General features: G+C 38.7%; 1 protein-coding gene across 9 annotated transcripts in view; it reads left to right on the top strand.

Moving 5' to 3' along the window:
• The first annotated feature begins 3,228 nt into the window (after nucleotides 1–3,228).
• Nucleotides 3,229–22,954, top strand: part of IMMP2L (inner mitochondrial membrane peptidase subunit 2) — an 882,864-nt gene continuing 863,138 nt past the window's right edge. For 5 of the 9 annotated variants that reach the window (XM_053898369.1, XM_019418100.2, XM_053898371.1 and 2 more), the window contains exons 1-2: nucleotides 3,442–3,497; nucleotides 4,042–4,114. The gene's annotated coding sequence lies outside the window, so the exon portion shown is untranslated. Of the gene's footprint in view, nucleotides 3,250–3,441; nucleotides 3,498–3,531; nucleotides 3,693–4,041; nucleotides 4,115–9,535; nucleotides 9,655–9,758; nucleotides 9,923–22,954 lie in introns of those variants that run through there. The other 4 variants (XM_019418102.2, XM_019418097.2, XM_019418105.2 and 1 more) reach the window with 4 other exon arrangements.

The raw sequence follows: 22,954 nt of genomic DNA, 5'->3' as shown, positions 1-22,954 counted from the left end.
TGTCTTTGTGGCACAAGATATTCCACACTTATCATCTAGATATCCTGCCCCAGACCTGAAATTAGACATTCCTCTGGGTTTCTTTTTCTTTAGTTTCTTTTAGTTGGAAATTATAATCTAAAAACCCCAAATGAGTGAATTACATTATTTTATTTGTACTAAAAATGAAAGCTTATCTACCTAAAATTTTATTTTAAGGCAGTAGTTTTAGAACCTGGTATTTATTTAGGTAATAAGTAAAACTGTAATTGCTTGTTTTATTTTTATTTTAATCTCACTTTAAAATTATTTATATAAAAGGAAATGCACACTTTTCATTATAAGTATACCTAAAATTGAATTAGTAACTGTACAACAATGTTTCACTTTTCCAGGTGGCATAATTTATATTCAAAATTTCCCAGAAAGTTTGAATGACAGATATAAATGGAATCTCAAATGTTTTCATATGTATTCAAATAAGAATATCAATTTTGTCAGAGTTGGTATAGTAAAAGCTTTGAAAACACTTTTAGAAATGTGATGGTTTGATATAAGCTGTCAAATTTGAGTTTTAGCTTGGAATAAGTGAAGGGCTATAATTTCAAGTGTTAACAGAGTCTGGTGTGGGAAATGCATGATATTGAAATAAATAAATGCGATAATGCTATTTGGCATCAACTCAAAGTGAGATCAGAGGACACTTGGGATTACTGAGACCCTTTTTAGAGGCTTGCAAGGTCTTCCCTTTTTCAGCTATGAATTTGAGCAAGTGCTGCTTTTCTTCATACTATCTTAGCTGTAACAACGTATCACAACAGACTGAATGCAGAAGCAGATATGGAAATTCACTTGTTTCTCTTAACACTGATGGTAAAGAGATTTGCAAAAAATGTAAAATCCATTTTTTCTAAGTTTTAAAAAATGGAGTCATTATTTTAAAAATGCTCATTATAGTAACATGTGGTGAGTTTATTATTTAAAAAATGAATTAAGCAAATATCTAAAAATTTTCTGTCTTAATTTTTAATACAGTATATATAGACATATATATCCCATACAAACAAAAGCTCTTTAAAGTTCTTGTTAAGAATGTAAAGAGATCATGAGACCAGAAAGTTTGAAAACCTCTTTGATATCTCACACTATTTGCTTACTAATTGTAAGTCTGTATGAGTATAAATTGATTCGAATATAAATATATTCATAGAATTTGTAAATTTAATTATTTTGGGTTAACCTTACTTAGATACTTCCTTGAATATTAGACATGTCTAACCATAACTTAATTTTGTACCTTAGTTAGGAATGCATGTATGGTTTATTTTCTCTCTGATGACACTAATGCCACATGGAGGCTTGTTCTAATATAAGAAGACAAATCATTATATTTCAACCACTCGCATAAAGCCAAATATTCAGTTTAGAATTTAATTGATGGATTTAAAGAAAATGGGGTGTTTGTTTTTAATAGACTACTTTTTGTGTAGTTTCACAGAAAAATTAAGCAGGAGGTATAAAGAGTTCTAATATCTCCCCTGACCCCACATTTCTCAACTATCAATATTCCAGCAATAAAGCGATACATTTGTTACAACTGATGAACCTACATTGACACATGATTGTTACCTGGAGTGATGGTTTCCATGTGTCACCCAGATAGTATCATAGAGAGTATTTTCACTGACCTAAAAATCCTCTGTGCTCTGCCTATTCCTCCCCTGCCCTCTTGCCCCTCAACCCTTGGAAACCACAGATCTTTTTATTGTCTCCATAGTTTTACCTTTTCCATAATGGCCTATAGTTGACATCATATGCTATACTACACAGCCTTTCCAGATGACCTCAGGTTCTTAAGCACATTTGATGAATCTTAGTGACAAAGTCTGGTCATACTTAGCAACACTTTTTGTATGTTAATTAATTTGCATTATAATAAAAATCACACATTCCTGTTTCCATTGTTTATTCATTTACATTTCAATTCAGACTGTCAGCTCTTAATGGCCAAGAACTCCCTCTATTTAATTTGATTAATCATCCAAATTGATTTTTAATTATTAGTGCTGCTAACCTAAACAATAAAACAGTTACATTGTCAGAAAAATGGTTTATTCAGGAATAGCAGAGAATTGCAATTTGGGATATGCAAGCTATAGCAAAAAACACAGGCAAATGCAACAAAGGAGAGGATTGTTATTTTATGATGAAGGAGGAATCAGAAGGGTTGTTTTGAATGTAAGTCCACTGGAGAAAAGCAAGAGTTCAGGATGATAATGGTTTCTTATTGGCTGGGTTGCAAAGGTAGCCTATTTGTGGTAGGAAATGCAATGTACAACTTTATCTGTTAAGGACTGTAGTTCATTCTTTCCTGTGGAGGATTGCTCTGTTGGGGTCTGTAACTGAAGTGGTGTGGGTGGTACAGCTGTAGCCTCCCAACTCCACTTTAGTGAGGTTTCCCTTTATTGATTTTCACAATGCCAATAGGACCCAGTCCAATTTATAAATAGGTTCTCACTGCTATTTGATAAAGGTGGGACTCCCATGCAGCTAAGTGCTCATGGAATTAAATCCTTAAGCATTGGCAGAGAAAAGCTTGCCCTACAGTAATTATTTCAGTGATGAATGAGAAAAACTACAGAGTTGGCACATACCCTCTTTGCAGGAAAGCAATGTTATTCTCAGGAGACTCTAGGAGTTTTAGTTATCAGTGGTTTGAGTCTCTGAGTAGGTTGTTAAACCTTTAGAATTAATTTTAAGCTAGAGTCCCAGAGCATCTGGTACTAACATTTATATTAAATGATTTGAAAATGCACAGAGTAGTTTGTCAGCATTCGGAAGAATGAAAAATACAACAATAATAAGGCATATAATTGGGGGAGGGATAAAAGAGAGAATAAGCGTTTTATATCTGTTTGGTAGATCTAGGTTCCACTTTCTTTGTGGGTTGTCATAACCCTGTAAGTTGAAGACAAACGCTTAGGAATGAAATTCCAGCTTTCCCAAAGTAAACCACCTGTTTTGGATTATTCCTTTTGGCTTGCCTAGAAATAGTTTCCCTGTGTGCACTTTAGTAGAAGAAACGCAATAACGGGAGTCCAGAGGGGGAGCACTCAAAAGGCTCTTTGCCACTGTAGCTGTGCACTCCAAGCCGCTGCTGGGGTCTCCGTTTCCTGACCTATAAAAAAGGGGGGGGTGCTGAAGACACAGTTTCATAGAGTTTCAGCTCTCTGTCGTCCTCTCTGCCATTAGTACGGTGCAGAACTTCGAGTAAGTGCTCAGTTATTGCTTGCTGAATGAGTGTTATTTTTTAATCCGTTGCAGATCCATACCGGGATTTGGGCCTAACCCAGCCTGGCGCTGCCGGGGGGCGGTGGGAGGGGGAGGAGGCGGCACCGGTTTTCCGCGGGGGGCGGAGCTTCGCGCAGCTCCCGCGCGCAGGGGATGGGGGCGGAGCTTGCCGCCGGTGGGGGGCGGGGCCAGCGCGGGGACTTCCCCTGGGCTGAGCTGCGCAGCGGGTGCGGAGGGCGGGAGCGCGGTGGCGGTTCGGGGGGTTCTGTGAGGCTGGCGGGGGTGGGCGGGCGCGCAGCCGCCGACCCCTGGTGGTCCCCCGGCCTTGGGCCCTTTCCGGAGGAGTCGGCTGCAGGCGGGGAGGGAATTGCTGGGAGGCTGAGAGCTGCTCGGCCGCGAGTCCTGTGGGGTCGCGAGCATGTGTACGTGCGCGTGTTTATCTAAGGCCCCGCGCGGCGGCCGGCACAGTCGCCTACCCTTTCGGCTAACTATGGTGGCTCCTCGGCGCCTAACGACGGCGACACGTAGCCGGGAGGCGGCTAGGTCCTCCCCGCCAAGTGGGCACCCCTAGATCGCGCCCGCTCCTTGTCACCCCCGCCCCCCCCCCCCCCGCCCCCCAGAGGGGACAACTCCGGCTCCAAGCCCTGGAAGTGAGGGAGCGCTGTGGGGACGCGCTGCCCTGCGCCTTGAAGTGTTGGGCAGGTGGTGGGAGTTCCTGAGGCTTCAACATCAGGATTTTAAAGCACCTGTCTCTGTCATTTTTACTTTTAGGGTTTTGGCCAAATTGGGCGAGGGCACAAAATAACCACTTACCCCTTCTCACCGAGGAAGAACGGGAGAAAGGGTAAGTAAGGAATGATCAGGGGTGGAAGGAGCTAGGACTCTGTAAGAAAGAGCAAGGGAGACAAAAATCGAGAGCCACAACTGCCCCTGGGGGATGTGGGGGCCAAATTCTACCGTTATCATCAGGAAACCGAGGCCCACCTTCAAGGCTCACAGACTCCAAGCCCGAAAGTTTTCTCAGGCCTAGAGCCTGTAGAGCTGGCTGGGAACTTGACAGCTTGGCATAGATCCCTTTTAGCTACTTGACCCGACAGCTTTCTGTCGTTACCCTTCCCGTCTTTGGAACGTTGGTCTTGCAGTTGTCTGCCTCCCCACCATGGCGCTCTCTAAGCTACCTTTGATTAATCCCCCAGACTGTAGTCATTAAACAATCATGGCCCTGCTTGATTACTGACAGGGACCCACCCACAGATTTTTTTTTTTTTTTAAGAGACTTCTGTAAAAATTATTTAGAACGCCAAAGGGTAAAAATAACAATATCATAACTGTTGAAATTCTTTTGGGATCTTCTCTCAAGCTCATAGAGGAAGGTTTTGTTTTTGTTTTTGATTTTCGATTTTTGCGTGGGGGTGAAATTACCAGGCAGGGCCATTTTTCCTTGACTTTGATACCCCTTCACAAATACTCTCTTCCCTTCTGAAAAGTGGCCAAACACACACTGAAACCCTCGGAGGTTTGCTGTGATTTTCAGTGTGGTGTCTTACACTGGTTCTTTTGTGCAAATCTTCCATCACTTGCCATCCTTCTACCTTCTTACTGGAATGAAACACAGCTCCTCTCAGAACATTGGGAATGCCTTATGCATCCTATGTGTCCCATGTAAACAAGTGTTTTCAGTTAGTTAAAATTCAGGTTAGCCCCAAGCAAGAATGTAGCAAACCATTCTGGATACTTACACAGGAGAGCCAGAATTGCTTTCTGTGGCAACTTGGCCCTGGCTGCCTGTACCCTTAACCTGCCGTCTTACTTGTCTGTGTATATGGCTCAGATAGCCATATACATAATGTACGAAAAACTAGAAAATAGTTGTTTATGGATGGGTTCATTCATTAGCGCAGTAGATATTTATTTATTATCTTTTCCTACCAAACGACCGAGCACTGATGTATAAGTTGGATGGTAAGAATGATGAGCCTGTGTTGGAGATGGCCATTTGGGGCAGGCCTTTCATCAGTTTTCTGTGGATTTTCAGAATAGTTAAGTGTTACTGTAAAGACCTTCCCTATACTATTGAGCTTAGTCTATACAGTGTTGCGGGTGGACAGTGCTATTTTTCTGCCTTCTAGCACGTTCAGTGGTAAATTTTCAAGGATTACTGACGTGGTGATTTGTGTCCTTTTTTAGAATAGTGTTGTTACTGGACAGAGAATCAGTTCTGAACTCAGGTTAGGCTGCTGACTGCTTGAAAATCAATACTTGAGAGACAGGTGATGGTGGCAAAGGAAAGATTGCTTTATTGAGGAAGCCGGCAACCTGGGAGGATGGTGGACTAATGTCTCAAAGACCATCTTCCCAGTCCAGGTGCAGCTGGAGAGTTTTTAAGGGGAAGGCGTGAAGAATGGGGAGAGGGGGCATTCTCCTGATTGCCACATTCAGGAGAAGCTGGCGCCCAGGCGGTTAGTTGTGTGTCGACATGACCCTGAAGAGGCTCGTTGTCATCGGTGGCAGCTGTTTTCTAATGTGATTAGGTGTTATCTTCTGGGAAAGTTTGGTTCTTCACTCCTCAAGGCCAGCGGTTTGCAAATCTCCAGGAAAGTAGGTTAGTTTGGCTACAGACCAATGGACTTAGATCAGCAAGCACAAAGGGCATAAGCTTGAGGCAAGTTAACCCTTAAGACTGGTTGGAGTGCTGTTACAGTGTTATAGTCATTTTCCAGTGTAATAAGTGTATTGTACCAGTATAAAAATTACATGAGGATAATGGTTTGAATTGTTGCATAAAGATAATGTAAGGTGAGAAAATATGGAGAGTGTTATGGGGGATTCACTTAAGAAAGTAAGTACTAGGCTGGTCACCTGTATGAGTTTCTGGTATATTTAACCTCATTTTTTATTGAAGATGACTTTTTCTGGTTACATAAGGTTAAAAATGAATCTTGCAGGGATATGAAAGATGGAAAGCAAGTCTCTTAAGAGCCTACTCTTAGATGAACCTTCTCAACAATTTGTGTCTATTTCTTCAACTATTTGTTTCATGATTATATGTTACTATTTGGCCTTCTACCTCTATGTTCTTGTCTGTGTACCAGGCCAATCCTCCTGTAGAAGTGGCATGGCTTTTAGATTCTTTTAGACATTGGCTTGAGTCCTGGCTCTTATCTCATAAGCTCTGTGACTTTGGACCAGTTAAAACTTTGCTCCCTAACGTCTCACCTGTCAAAACAGAACAATGAGTATATTTAAAAATGTGTAAAAAAACAGCGTCTGGCATATAGATACTAACTGTTAACTTCCCTCCTTTTTTATCTGGTCACTCATCACATTCTTCATGATCTTTGCTATTGAAGTAAGGTATCTCGTATTTCACTTTCCTGAAGGTGGATGTTTGCATTTTCACAGTCACGACTTGTTATATCTGATCCTAGAATTTCTGGGACAAGGACTGACCCCTGATGTGGCTTGAATTCCCCCTATGAAATCATTCCACAGCTATGCCTATAGAGTGTCAGCTTGAAAAATGATGGGAAAGGGTTTCTATAAATGTGTTTATAAAGCTCTGACACTGTTCCTAACGTGGGAAAGACATACCACCGCATTTAGCTGAGTGCTTAAATTTAGGACTTCTATTTCAGAAATGTCTTTGGTTTATAAGAATTACAATAAAAATACTGATGCTACATGTCCAAACTGTCATGATTTTGCCAAGTTGTGGGTTTAATATACAGTTAAGCTGTGTATTTAGTGTATCTAATACAGCTCTGGAAGCCAAGAAAGACAAGTCCACAGACATCAGATTTTACACCAGACATCTGGCTTCACTTTGCTAAGGAGTACATTTTGTCAGTAGATTAGAGGCCTATCAGCTCTAGTTGGTGACATTGTATCATCAGCTCTGGTCTGTAGGGTTTAGTGTGCTGTTTTATTCAAATGACAGCACACGCTAAATGGGCACCTGGTCAGAAAAGCACACTTCCCACAGGTGTCTTCTGGTGTCGTTGCTCTTACAAGTTAACGAGGTAAAATAGTTTCTATCCTTGGTGATTTTTTTGTGGAAAAACATATTCTTGTATTTCAGAAATTCATTTCCAAGTCCATTTTTGTTTGCAGTGTTGAACGGTGTACTTACAGAAATCAAATAACAAATAGACTTTAGATTTCCAGATCAGGACCCCAAAAAGCTATTTTAACTCATTATATGCCCATTATGTATCAGTGGTACTACAGACTCTAGCCAACATTTATAATAGGGTTTTGGAGAATAATATATTTTGAGTTCCAGCCTAGAATAGCGGAACCACATCCCTCATTTTGAGGCAGTCAGGAATATAGAAATACTCTAGATGCTATTACTTATGGGTTTTCAAGTAGGCTCTGTGATTGCTTAGCTGTGATCTTGGATTCTTTATCTGTATAAAGATAAATTCTTTATCTGTAAAATGGAATAATTGCTCATGATTATTGTGAGATTTAGTGAGCATTTGTAAAGTAGCACAATATCTGGTTCAAAATTAGCCATCAGTAAATAGTAGTTTCATTTCTTCCCTCTCGGTCTTGGCCACAAGAACAAAGGTTATCAGCCCCCTAACCCCCACCTTAGATCTCAGAATAATCCACTGGCAGGATTTGTGGCTCCAGCAGAGAGACATTACCCCTGGAATCTGGAATTTAGTAGTGGGGGCTGAGAAAAGGCTATGGAGAATAACAAAAGGGAGGAGTGGTGAACTCACAGAGGAAGGTGCCAATTTTTGCTCAGTCCATGGATTTAGGTTGATGAATTACTTGACTCGTAGAAAGAACCACCTTTATCTCTGGCCTTTCTGTTGATCTTTTGTCAGCTGCTCCGTTGGAGATTCTTACCTCCTTATTGATGCTTAGTCCAATGATAGTTTCTTTCTTTCTTTTTTCTTTCTTTCTTTCTTTCTTTCTTTCTTTCTTTCTTTCTTTCTTTCTTTCATTACCTCGCTATTACCTGAATAATCATGTATTTCTATTTTTTTTTTTTTTTTTTTAATGGGTGGGACTTAATAATAGATGTCTGTACTTTGTAAAGATCTGGTCTTTTTCTTTGGTTTAAAAATTTAAAAATTTTCTTTTTCTTTTTTTCTTTTAATGTTTATTTATTTTTGAAAGAGAGACAAAGTGTGAGCAGGGGAGGGGCAGAGAAACAGGCTGGCTCTAGGCTCTGCATTGTCAACACAGAGCCCGATGCAGGGCTTGAATCCACGAACCATAAGATCATGACCTGAGCTGAAGTCAGATGCTTAACCAACTGAGCCACCCAGGAACCCCCGATCTGGACTTTTTCTATACTTGAAATCCAGTTGATCTTCTTGTCCTGTCATTAACCATTTTTTTTTTTTTTTAAACTATATGCTATTGTGCATTGAACTAGTGCTGAGGCTATAAAGATGAAGTCACTGTCCTTGGTCAAGGATCTTATAGTTTAGTAGGACAGTAGACATCTTGGCCAACAGTTCAAATATTGTGTACTATTTGCCATAACAGAGGTATAAGTGCAAAGGAAGGCTAGCAGGAGCTCTTGATCCCTGATGGAAATGTCACGGGAAGATTTTAGCAGTGGTTGTGTTTTGAACTGAACCTTGAAAGCGGAGTAGAAGTGGGCAGGTTGACAAGCAGGAGAGAGCATTTCCACGTGGGGCTCATAGCCTGAATAGTTGTATGGCATTACGAGGGCATGTTGTGTTCATGGAACTATATATAGGTCAGTTACATTAGGGCAAAGTCAGGAGTGAAAGGAGATGAAACTGGATAGCTAGGTCAGGGCATACTTTCTATGCCACGTGCGGCATTGTGAGCGACATGAAAGGTCACCTTGAAAGCAAAGTGCCGGGTCGATTGGGGGTGGAGTGAGGTGCTGGGTGGGGATGTGGCAAGACTGGAGACCTGAGCAGACAGTGTATTAGTATGGATAATGGCCACTCGAGAGCTGGGACAAGGCTGGAAGTAGTGGGGAAACTTAGAAGTAAACTTAGAAGTTTAGGAAAAATATTTAGAAGGAGGGGAAATTGGTTCGTCTTCATGACTGTTTGAATGTAACAGAAAGGGGAGAGTGAGGGTGCTGGAGTAGCTGCCAGATTTCTGACTGGTGAGAGGGTAGGGAGAAGAGGAAGCAGCTCTGGGCTGGGGGCAGCTGTTGAGTTCAGGCTGGGACGAGTGATTAAGGAGCTTGCTGGACATGTCCTTGGCGAGTTGGGACTGTCTAGGAGGCCATTGGATATACGGTCCTGGAGTGTCACAAGAGATGTGGAGGCTGCATGCAGAGGCAGATTTCTGAGTGCTTACTATGTGGAGAGTAGTTGAAGGCATGGGTAAGGACAGAAGTGCTTAGAGGAACTGCATAGAAAGAGAAAAGGGCTCAAGGTAAGTTTTGGAGAATACTGAATTTTTGGGTACACACCAAGACAGAAGGGGAGTGGCCAGAGAAGCTGGGGGAAAAGAGAAAGCAAAACTTTTCAGGCCAACTTGCAGAGTTTCAAGAAGTAGAACCCAATTAAAACTGTAATGCTATGAATCATCAAGCATGATGAGGATTGTAAAGTAGAATCAATGGCTCCGTTGGTTTGGTGGGGGCAGAAAGTACACCGCGTGGGCAAAAGGAGTGAATAGGAGAGGAGGAAGTGAAGAGAGAGTAAGTATGCCTGGGCCCTTTCTCAGAGATTCTGACTTCACTGGTCTGCAGTCCAGAATTTTCAAAGCTCTAATATGTGTCCAAAGATGAAACTCAGTGTGGCAGGCTTCTTTTTTTGAGGGGAGAGACAGCATGTATGTATATTGAGAGGAAGGGGCCCCACAGACAGGGAAGTGTTGAAAATATAATTGCCTGTAATCACGGTTCTTTGTTATGCTTTCTAGTGAATGAAAATCAGGTTGTCGCTGTCTTTGCCTAATCTTCCCTTTAAAACAAATAAACAAACAAACAAAAAATGCATACCTGACCCCCACTCTTGAATATCCTATTTACCCTTTTTTTTCCCTTGTCCAAAGTTCCACTGATAACTTGCTTTCACTGCATCTGGCCTTTTTTCACTTACATCATTCTCTGACCTAATCCAACTGTGGGGGGGGGGGGAAGTCCCCTTTCTTTTATTAAAAACTGAAAAATGTCAACAGAGTGTGTACTAGGAAGCTAAGGGGGAATTAACCATGCCAAACATAAAAAAAAATCATTTGATTTAGCAAACATTTATTAATATCTGCTGTCTTCAAGGCTGTATAATATGGAAGGCTACATAGGATGGGAAGGATGAATGAGATAGGAATCCTGCCCTTAAGGACTTCTCAGGTCAGTGAGAGAAATGGATGTGTAAATAAATGCCTTATGCAATATGTGCTGTTATAGAGGTCCAAGGCAAGATGGATGTAAAACAATGGACTTCTTTCTTTTGTGTTAGCCACAAGACTTTGCACAGGTGAAATCTCAAGGTGACACGTGAGCTAGAACTTGCAGTGGAGTGAAGTTATAGGATGCTGAGGTTCGAGGAGTGGGATCAAGGGAATAAAATACTCCTTGGTGGTCCCATGATAGTGGCGGAATGGGTTTCAGTTTTTCATCTCTTCTTCCTCCTTGTTCTGTTTGGTTTACTGCAAGATGTCTGTGTCTTTCAGGGAACTTTTGAGGATAAAGATGTTTCAGCTGACATATAGAGATATCCACAGTTTTTCCTTTTCTAGTACAAACTTTCTATGAATTTACTACAACTCGTTTATTATATTCTAGATGACTAAAACAGACCAGAGCAATTAAATCAGAATCTCTTGGAATTATGTCCAGGTATTGATATTTTTCAAAATGCCCCCAGATGTTCTAATGCAGCCAGGGTAGAGAATGACTGAGCTAAGATATGGTGCAGCAGAAAAGTCTTGGAGTTGGAGCTAAAAAGTAATAGGTCAGATTTTTGTGATTCTTTTATTTGTTTTTTAATGTTTATTTATTTTGAGAGAGAGAGAGCGAGCAAGCAAGCAGGGGAGGTGCAGAGAGAGGGAGAGAGAGAGAATCCCAAGCAGACTCTACACTGTCAGCACAGAGCCCAATGGGGGGCTCAAACCCACAAAGTGTGAAGATGGTGACCTGAGCCAAACCCAAGAGTTGGACCCCCAGCCAACTCAGCCACCCTGGTGCCCCTGTGATTCTTTTTAATAGCATGTGTCCTTAGTTAAGTTATTTAGACTTCTCTAAGCCCATCATCCTTTGGAAAATGGAGATGGCAGTAAACAGTCCTACCTTGTAAGATTGTGTGGGTCAAAAGAGGTGATTGTATAAAGGGACATTACGTGTAGATGTGGTTTTGACAATGAAATATTCTGTTGACTTTCTCTAGGATAAGACTGGCTAAGAGCTTGCCACCTTGCCCTGCAAGATAGTAACATTTTACAGATTGGAATGTAAGATTTCACCATCATGAGCATTTTGATGCTATATTTTACTGTATTTGCATAATGCTAAAATGTTGAAGACCTAAAGCAAAAATATAAATCCTTAAAGAAACAGTCAGCAGTTGAGCATTTCTCATCTGACACATTAATTCTATTTAAAATTATACAAATGTTTATTGTGACAAAGATTATAAAGTGTATAAAAATTCTCAATGTTAGTAATGTGATTGTTGAGTATTAAAATGCTCTAAATAGGTTTTCATTTTTAAAATCTATACATTAAAATATAGAAATCTTCCAGAAGACAGTAAAAACTCCACAAAGTACCATGGAGCACCATGTAGTCAATTATATTATAGGTCCCATCATGTCTGTTATGTACAGAGGGACATGTAACTGTGTCTTTTTTTTTTTTTTTTTTTTTACTGTGGGATGCCTGGTATATTAGTGTTGGTCCTATAATCACATAAGAATGATCATCCTATGGTATTCTAACATATTTTACTTGAGAAGTAGTATTATTTAATGGAAAGGAAACTGAACCTAAAGCCTCAGATTGGGTTCTAGATCAGGTTTCCCTGCCCACTCCTAAATGGTAGTAGCTAGGTTAGTTTCTCTGAGCATCACATGTAAAATTGGGATGCGTTAGCTCTCTGGTTGCTTTGTAACATATCAAAAGCTCAGTGGCTGAAAACAACAATAATCATTTATTAAATCATGGTTTCTGTGGGTCAGCAATTTGGGTGGTTCTGGCTCAGGGTCTCATGAGGTTGCTGTCAGATACCAGCTAGAGGTGCAGTTATTAGAGGGCATGCCTGAGGCTAAAAGGTTCACTTCCAAAATGCCTACTCACATGGCTGGCAAGTTGGTGTTGGCGATTTGATTCCTCTCCATAAGGGCCTGACCATTCAGCTGCCCTCACACCATAGGAGCTGGCTTCCCCAGAGTGACATACAGGAGACCAATGTGCAATCTGTAGAGCCTTTTATAACCTATCCTTGGAAGTCACACACCATCATTTTGATGTCTGATTGGTCTCATGGGCCAGCCCTGATTCAGAGTGAGAGTACACAGTGTATGAGGCATGCATCATTGGGGACCATCTTGGGGGGTTGGCTGTCTGACAAGATAACCACCTCTACCCAGCACAGCATAGCTTTGAATTTCAATGAAGACTTTATGGAAAATCCTTTATAAACCATTAAAGCAATAGATACATTTTCCAACTTTTTCACATCTTCTAGTGTAAAAGTAGTACATCTGATGGGAGAAAATCGTGAGCAAGAAAAGTAACCATAGCAAGAACCTGTCAGTCACCTAGGTAGGTTTTCTCCTAGATAGTCTACCTCCTTGATGAAATCTCTGAATGTCTGATGCTCATTTTTATATCTGTCTTTTGGAATTTGCTCTGTTTTGCCTGGATTATAGTCATTTGTGGACTTGTCTTACCCTATGTTGGACTGGAAACTTTTAAAGTAGGGGCTACATCTTAGTCTTCATTGTCTTCTGGCACCTTTAACTTAATGCCGGGTACTTCAGTGGTGTTTAATTGCTATTAACTGAACTGAATGGGATCACTGGCAAAACTCCAGTCTTTACGCCTCTCCTGAAATTTCAGATGCCGAGGGTCATTATTTGCTCAGGTGGTATTGATGATGGTGGTGGCTCCTGCCAGAGCCATCTTTAATCCTGTCTGATGGGTCTTTGATTTGCCACTCTAGCCCTTAGCCTCTCCTAAATGCCTCAGATGTTCGGGTCTGCCAGGTGCTTAGCCTGTTCTCAATGCTGACCAAAGCAAGCAAGCACCCCCTCGCCCGCCCCCCAACATACACACAGTCATTCGTGTATGACTGTTTCAGAATCTCATTGAACTCCTGCTTAGTTTGGTAACTCATAGCATATTTTTGACTTAGATTAAGAATGCCCACAAGATAATGTCTTTCTTCCATGTGATAAATCATAAAAATTTTATCTTTGCCATTTTATCCAAAAATTTATTCCTAGAGGTAGGTCTTTGTCATGACACTTTGACACATGCATTTGTATATATCTTTCTTTTGAAAAATGTTTGTAGCATTTATGGTCAGCCTTTGAAAAATCATCTTGCTTGTAGCTGGAGGACACATTGTAAACACATTATCAAGTTTAGGTGTTCTGGTTTTAGAATCATGTACAGCAAAGACTTTTTTTTTTTTTTTAAAGAAGGGAAATGTTTGTAATAGCATATTTTACATTTTAGGAAAATTTAATTTTATGCATTTTTCACATTATGTAGACCAATAAATTCAAAGCATCTCAGGATTCTTTTCTGCTTTCTGCTCTGTCTGGTGGATTTTCCTGCTGATTTCTCTCTTTAGGTATTCTTCACTTCCTTCTCCATTACCTGCCTTCTCTGTCTGTTGTCTGTACCAAATTTTCTGCCTGTCTTTGGGCTTAGTCAACTGATGTCATGTTTGAGGATGAGTGGGCTACAAAGGGCAGTGGGCATTGTGAGGGGCACTGAGTCTGTAAAGAAGAGTTCAACTAAAGGTTAGGGTTGATGGTAATCAAAGGTGTTCTTTGCTAAGTAGGTAATAGTGGACCTGTAGAGCAACACTTGGTAGGAAAAGATTAGAGTTGCCACAGATAATTTGTGTTAATTTTTTAAAATAGATTTTATTTTTTTTAGAGCAGTTTTAGGTTCACAGCAAAATTCAGGGGAAGGTACGGATATTTCCCATATACCCCCACCCCCACACATGCGTAGCTTCTCCCATTATCAACATTACTTACCAGAATGATACATTTATTACAACTGATGAACCTGCACTGATGTAGCATTATCACCTAAAGTCCATAGTTTGCATTAGGGTTCACTCTTTGTATTGTACATTCTATTGTGCATTTGAACAAATCCGTGATAACGTGTCCACCATTGTAGTATCATACAGTAGTTTCACTGCCCTCAAAGTCCACTGTATTCTACCTATTCATCCTTCTCTCAGCCCCTGACAATCGTAGATCTTTTTACTGTCTCCATAGTTTTGCCTTTTCCAGAATGTCATATAGTTGGAATCATACAGTATGTAGCTTATTTCCTTAAATTTTACTTTGCCTGGTGTAGCAGATAATTTACAAAGCATTTTGGTATTTTTCCAAGAGCTTATTTAATGAGAGTTTTATTAGTGTCACATTTAAATACTAAGTAATTATTATTTAGTTCTGTTAAATAATAACTATTTAGTATCATTATGAAGGAGTTTGAGGCACTTCATAAACTAATTAGCTTTTTTATGAATCTCTTTCTCGTGTAAGAGAAGTACTGTAGTCTGAACACATGAGTTATGACAGTAATAGTTTAAGTTTCAGATGAAGATTGTGTGAGACGTGTGCATGATGTTAATATTCTAAACATTTCATTAAAACCTGTATTTTAAAACTTAAAAAAATAGTAAATATAAATTTCTATACTTTAAAGTGGTGATGTATGGTGAAAAGATGGAACGAGTTTATGAGGTTTTATTCAAGTGCTAGCTCTACTATCAACTATGCGAACATGAACTTTTCGTCTCTGAACTTCATTTCGTTTTTTTGGAAAAATGGAGCTCACATGGTTATTTTTGAGTACTAGCCAAGCTGTTTGTTAGAATCCTATGTAAATTTTAATTCATAAAGAAATGTGAGTCTGAGTGGCTCAGTTTGTTAAGCATCTGGCTCTTGGTTTAGGCTCAGGTCATGATCTAGTGGTTTCATGAGTTCAAGCCCCACATTGGCTGTGCACTGACAGTTCAGAGCCTGTTTGGGACTCTCAGTCTCCCTCTCTCTCTCTGCCCCTCCCCCACTCGCACTGTCTTTTCTCTCTCAAAATAAATAAACTTAAAAAAAATTTTAAGAAATGTGAGGAATTATTTGGTTAATGAGTCATACCGGGTTATTACATTTAACTTTTTAATTTATTTTTTTTTTATTTTATTTTTTTTTTGGTTTTGCAGACAAGTAATAAAGGGCAGTAATAATTGGGGTTAAGAAGGTAATACTACAGAAAAGATGTATTATTTAGCTGTGTCCAAGAAAAAATGCATTTTTTTTCTTCTGAATATGTCTTGTTTATTAAGGCTCCTTGTATCTTATTGTGAAAGGTATACACTTTGTGATATTCAGCTTGTGTGCTCCTAATCACATTTATTTCCTAGTTGTTAGCTTGAGATGTTAGTTCTCCCTTCAACAGCACGAATTATATTGCCACCCTCTGTATGTAGTCAGAGACACATTATTAGATGTTTATGGTAGGAAAACATCTACCATTGAAGATGGTAGATGATTGAAGCCAGTAGGGCAAGGCATAGTTAGGTAGAAAGATTTTTGGGGGGGAAGAGAATGCAAACAGTCTTGTGAAGTTGAAATGTTGACGCAAGTGATACATTAAATATAATTCTAGTTTCAAAGTGTCCATCTAGTTTAAAATACTTAGAGGAATGGTCAGCGACATACTAATGCATTATAGTTACAGAAAACTCTACACTTCCGAGTTTGAGAATGCTTGATGTTGTTTAGTTCACGATAAAACTCTAATAGTCACGTCCTTTATTAACATCCTTATTATCTTGCAATCTCATCTTTTTGTATCTGTACTAATTTAAAGTTCTTTTTTTGTCTTCAAAGTGTATTCTATGGCTGAAGACATGACATAGTTCTGTTTCCACCACATGTGCAGTCAGAACACACACACTTACTGATTAAGTTCACCATCTTTTATGGGCATGGTTTGTCGTGCTCCAAAACAATTAACAATAGTAACATCAAAGATCACTGATCACAGATCACTGTAGCGAGTATAATAATAATGAAAAAGTTTGAAATATTGTGAGAGTTACCAAAATGTGACACTGAGACATGAAGTGAGCAAATGCTATTGAAAAAATGGCACTAAGACACTTGCTTGATACAAGGTTGCTACAAACTTCAATCTGTAAAAAAACAGACAAACACACAAAGCATGATCTGCGAAGCACAATAAGGAGTAGTGCAATAAAACGAGGTATGCCTGTATAGCTTAAAGTTATAGAGGCCGCTCTCCATTCTAGGTTGACCTTCCCTACTATGATCTTCCATTGCACAAAATTCAGTTACTTTTATGCAACATAGTAGACTCTTACTAAATAGTTGTTGAATCAATGTTGTCTTTTGTATTTGCAGGGAGAGCAGAAAGATCATCTTAACCATTCAAAATAACCGATAGGGTTTGAACAAAGACATTTGGGAAGTACCTTTGTTCTTTAATTTAGAACCAATGAGAAACTATTTGTCTACAGTAAAAGGCCATGGAACATGTAGATTGAGGTTAGATTGTGAATGACCTAAATATTAGATTTAGTAGTCTGTCAGATTGGCAAAGAAACAAAGTTTGAAAACACAATGTGTTATTGAGGGTATAGGGAAATAGGCAGATTCATCATTGCTAATGGGAGTATGGATTTTTGCAGTTTTCATTGAGACCAATTTAGAAATAGTTAACAAAACTTAAAACACACATATCATTTGATTCCTTATTAGGATTTATTCTGCAGATCTTGTACTTGGATGAAATATATTTAAGGGTATTGTTGGCAGGAATTAGAAACAACTTAAGTGCCCATTCTTAGGGAATTGGATAAATAGATTATGGTACGTATAGTAGAATGTGTAGTAGTTAAAATGAATAAGGCAGTTGATATATACTGAAATGGAATAATTATTAAGTCAAAAAAAGATGCAGAACAGTGGGCATTAGTAGGTTAATATTTTGGAGGAGACTAAATTAAGATATATAGTTTCTTGTATATGTACAGAATATCTCTGGAGGGAATAATTAAAAAATATAAAATGCCTCTGGGGAGTGGCTGGAGAGCAGGGATGAGAGGGTGTCTTATTTTCTATTGTATACTACCTTTTGGATATTTTGAATTTTGTATTATACAAAAAAATTTTTTTAATGGAAGAAACACATTCAACTCAAAGTATATTTCTGTATTACATATAATCCATTATGGAAAGTTAGGGAATAGAAAAGTGAATTTAAAAAATCCCTCTGGATCATATATCTGATAAGGGGTTAATATCCAGAGTCTATAAAAAATCCTATAATTCAACAACAAAAAACAAATAATTAAAAGATGAACAAAGGACATGAATAGACATTTCTCCAACAAAGATATACAAATGACTGATAAGAACATGAAAAGGTGCTCAGTATTACTAATCATTAGAAAAATGCAAATGAAAACCATGATGAGATACTATTAACTCATACTCATTAGGGTAGCTACTATTAAAAAAAATAGTAACAAGTATTGGTGAGGATGTGGGGAAATTATAATGCTATGCACTCTTAATGTAAAATGGCGGACGCTTGGGGAGCTCAGTCGGTTAAGCGTCCAGCTTCCGCCCAAGTCATGATCTCATGCTTTTTGAGTTCGAGCCCCATGTCAGTCACGCTGCTGTCAGTGCAGAGCCAATTTTGAATCCTCTGTCCCCCTCTTTGCCCATCCCCAACTCCTGTGTGCTGTCTCAAGAATAAAGAAAGCTTAAAAAAATAATAATTGAAAAGTTTCTAAGACCCATTTTCATAGCAGCATTAATCACAGTACTCAAAAGGTGGAAGCAACCCATGTATCCACAGCTGGATGAATTGGTAAACAAAATGTGGAATACACATGTAGTAGGACATTATTCAGCCTTAAAAAGGAAGGAAATTCTGATATATGCTGCAACATGGATGATCCTTGAGGTCATTTGCTAAGTGAAATAAGCCAGTCACAAGACAAATTCCATTTATGTGAGGTCCCTAGAGTAGTCAAATTCATAAAGAAAGCAGGTACTGGTTACCAGGGGTAGGGGGTAGGGAGGAATAAGGAGTTGTTTAATGGATACAGAGTTTCAGTTTTGCAAGAGAAGAGTTCTGGAGATTGGTTGCACAACAATGTGAGTATACGTATCACTATTGAACTGTGCATTTAAAAATGGTTAATGTGGTAAATTTTATGTCATGTGTATTTTGCCACAGTTAAAAAAATATACCCCCTCCCCCCAAAAAATCACCCTTAGGTATAGTGGTGGGGAAGATGAATACGTAAATAAATGACTGATACAGAATATAATCTAAGTGTCCAAAATGAGGTGTAAACAAAGCTTTGGGTGCCATAGGATGGGGCATAGCTAACAGATTGGAGATTGCCTGTGACTTGATAAAATATGAGTGAGTTTTGAGCTTGTATTAGGAGACTGCAGCATTAAGTGTGTGGAGAGGGTGGAAAGAAACCTAGGCTGAAAGAGTAGAACAAGTAAAGGCATAGGGAGGGAATGTGAAGGGTACCATCATAAAAGAGAAGATGATGCTGGAAAAGAATCAGGTCAGACTCTGCATGTCTTTGACTATTGAGCCACATTTTTCCTGCCTAAGTTTGTGTCACTCTTGATTTGTTTGGGGTGTAAACTACTTTGAGGGCTTCCTCAATCCTGCTGGTGTTTTGTTTCCACCCAAGCCGATTCTACCTATTTTCTTCTTAGGGTAGCCACTTACATTCCTTTCCCTGATTATTTTTACGTATGTTGAATGGAAAACTCCCCTTCCCAGCTGCTTTTCTTTCATCTTGTTCTGCTTCTGTGTTGCACTAAGGCAGAGTCCTGTTTGCCGTGTGCCACAGAGGCCATCTTTTCTTAGATTTCTTCCAGCCAATGGAGCAGAATATGTTTAGTACACAAAGAGCTGAAGATGTTGTATTTCAAAGTTTTTCCCTAAATAAAGCAGTGTACAATATAAATTCACTGGGCCTTATTGATTTTCTCCGTGACAGGTGAGATACCTAATTTAGTTGCTTGGCTGATATGTCACTATTTTGTCTCTGCAAGCTATAACCTTGCTCTTTCACTCTTTTCATTAAAGAAGTGAATTCATAGAGTTGATAGGAACCGTGCGCAATTTTAAAGGTAGAATTTGTCCTTTAGCCAGGCATTAGATTGTTCTGTTTGTTTCTTCGATCTCTTTTTCTTCCTAATTTTCAGCTGTTAAAGGCAATAAATGGAGATGATGTGGATTCTGACTTCATCTGTCTTGCTAATTTTAATCTGCTAGGAACCGTGCAGTGGAAAAAAAAAAAAATCTAAGAAAAACTATTTTCTGATCAGCTTCTACTGAAAATACTTAATCAAAGTAGTCAAAGGGGAAAGTTACATTCTCAAGGATTGCTACTTGATTATGGAATTAAAATTGTAAGAGTGGTGATTTATCTGAAGTGTGATTTTCTCTTGGGGAAAATTTGCCATCCCATTAGCATTTATTTGCATATCTTTTACTTTTAACAAATACATGATTGGATCTGAAGATAGAAGACTACATTTGCTCTTATATAAAATTTAATTTTATGGTAATATCGACTACCTAATTATTATCTTTCTTTAAGTATCTTTGAGGAGTCTGTTGGTTAGAAAACATGTTGCGATCAGTGCCTTGGAATTAATCAAGGTGGTCCTGTTGACTTAGAGAGAGGGCTCATCTTGGCCTTTGTCTGACACATATTTTAGTTCTCAAGCTAACTAATAGGGCTAAGTTGGGGGAGAATTAGTCATAGTGGTAGGCCCTACCAGTCGTAGGAGGTGACTGGGCTTGGGTGGTGATGGTTGCATCAGCTTTGTATTTGACAAATGGAGCACACCAATATGGTTATGAATGTTTAACAGGTAAAGTAACTACTGCAAACAAGTGGTAGCTTAAAATTAATTGCAATTTTTGTTTAAAAAATGTGGTTGATTTTTAAGTACTTTGTTCTGTATTTGCTTTTATGTTTGCTGAAAATATTACACATGAAGATTATGCTTTAAATACTATAAAATGTCTTTCTACTATTAACTAAATGATTGTGGAAAATGTTACATTTTAAAGGTCATGTTGATTTTCTGGCATTTCCAGTTTTACATTTTACACATACAGTTGAATTGGTTTAGCTCCTAGTTGAGTGTTTAAAGATCCAGGTAATAAATGTAGAAGGGAAGTTGCAAAAGGGCACGATGTTTTGAAATGCACGTATCTTCCAGCTTTCCTGTGTTTCAACAGTGAAATATGAAGTTCTAAGAGCCAATACAGAGGGGCTGAAAGGATAGCAGGATAATAAATGTTTTCGGTGCTTAAGTCCAAAGACAACTCCAGCGATATTTTTCTCTTAATTGATGTTGTATATATAGATTTGTACTTTTCTTCCTTTTATACCCCTTCTGCATTTGAAAATTTATTAGAAATTAACGAGACTTGAGCATTTACCTTTTACATAGTGGATTGAACTAATTGTGTATTCAGAACACTCCTCATAAAAGTTGCATCTGATTGCTGTGGTAGCAGCTATGAAATCAATAACTCATGTTATGTTTATTGGGAGTGATGAATATTTACTGGGAGTGGTGACTAAGTGGGAGGTGGGGAACACAGTGCTTAAATGCACAGGCCATGGGGGCACATAATCTGGATTCAGCTCTGCTACTTACTGTCTGTGTGACCTTAGGAAGGTTACTCAAATACTGTGAACATTAGTTGATATCTTTCAATATGGGATAAGAGTAGGTGAATGTAAGAGATTAATCGAGGTAACAAAACAGAATAACGAAAATTTTTATATTAGTATCATTGATATAGCAATACAATATTTTAGATAATGCAAGTGAATATTCTTTACTAGAATGAAATTTTTATTTCATTGGTTTCACAATAAAATTGTTTTACAGTTTTTCTTTCTGTTTCCAATTAATGCTTCTTTCAGAGTTTACAGATTTGATAATAATTTGTGAAAGAGTATATCTGACTGATTTTGAGAGTGTCTGCCCATCACTCTATCCTTATTAAAAATGGAAGAAAACCTCACTGTACTGTTAGTCAAAAATTTTTATATGACTATCTAATGTTTGTACTGAAGTTAACACCTAATATAGCAAAATGTTGGTATAATTTTGGCCAAGGAAAAATAACATCTTAAATATTGCCTAGGGGATTCTGTTATGTCTGTCTCACTACTAAAACTGAACTTTCATCTGTGATTTTATTATGGCTAGACACAAATGATTCATTTGGCTAGACTCATGAAGAGGTGAGGTTGCCACCTTTCTTTGTAATTAATTGGATAACAAATTACTTGGCTAGGGAAAGGGGAAGGTCTTTAGGTGATATGTCTAGCCTTTTTTCAGAACAAAGATATATTAGGTTCTGAAAAACTTCTTCATTATTCAAAACTGGTAGATATTAATTTAAATTGCTTTGAATTTCTATATGGCTCATATATTTTTATCTAGCTCATATACTCCCTAAAATCCATCAAAATTGTTACTAAATTTTCTTTCTGAGCCATTTACCATAACAACCATTGTGATGCTCCCTAATATCATTTGCTGTTGATGTATCAATAAAAATAAGTTTCTTACAAAATTGGAAGGATCAGGGAATTGTTCTCAGGGCCACCAAGCTGTTGATTAAGTTGACAACAACCTATTTGGTGACCTATATGAAAATAATTTTGTTTATTGTTACTGGCACTTATTTGTAAGTAGGGTTATATTTATCTTTGCTGCTGACAGCAGGAATATATTAGAAGTTTCCCCAAGTGTGTGTGTTATCTTGTACTACCCAACCAGCTATGTGATGTGTGTTTGTTAAATGAGCACATGTATAAAGACCAGGCAAGTGAACATGATTTCATGAGCATGGTAACCTTGCAGCAGAAGCCAGAAGTGGTCTTTGAGCACAGGTGCAGTGATGATGATGATGGGATATATATTGAAAGACAGGTAATTTTAGGAGTGGGGAGAAGGGGCTATTCTATGGATTTCTGATATGGAAGGTAAAGGCCTGAAGTTAGACTCAGAATCACAGATAGTTGAAGCAAAGAACCTTACAGGTAGTCCACTCAAACAGATGAAATGAATTGCTGGGTCATTGGCATAGCTAGGACTTGAATCCAAGTTTTTTGATTTCTCCTTTGGTGCTGAGCATGGGAAGGGAAGTAAAGATTTAGCTCTAGAATTAGATGGGTCCTTTGGTTCTTTGGGAATGACAGGTGCAGGGAGGTGCTATATCAGATAGATTGGGTGGCTCTCCAAACAGCCTGCTCAGGCCATCCAGTTTCTTTCTTATGCTCCTGACTGGTATTTAAAGGAACGGAGTGCCTGACACAGTCATACCAAACTGTCTCTCCATCAACATTATAAGTAGGTGGCAATATAAACCACATCTAAAGTTAAGTAGGGGTTAAGTGTCGGTTGAGCATCCTACTTCCACTCGGGTCATGATCTC

Source organism: Panthera pardus, unplaced genomic scaffold (assembly GCF_024362965.1).
Source record: "Panthera pardus isolate Hobbes unplaced genomic scaffold, ASM2436296v1 HiC_scaffold_8, whole genome shotgun sequence".
In the NCBI taxonomy this organism is placed as follows: Eukaryota; Metazoa; Chordata; class Mammalia; order Carnivora; family Felidae; genus Panthera; species Panthera pardus.
Note: the sequence above shows the minus strand (reverse complement) of the source record. Positions and strands in the feature narration are given on the sequence as shown.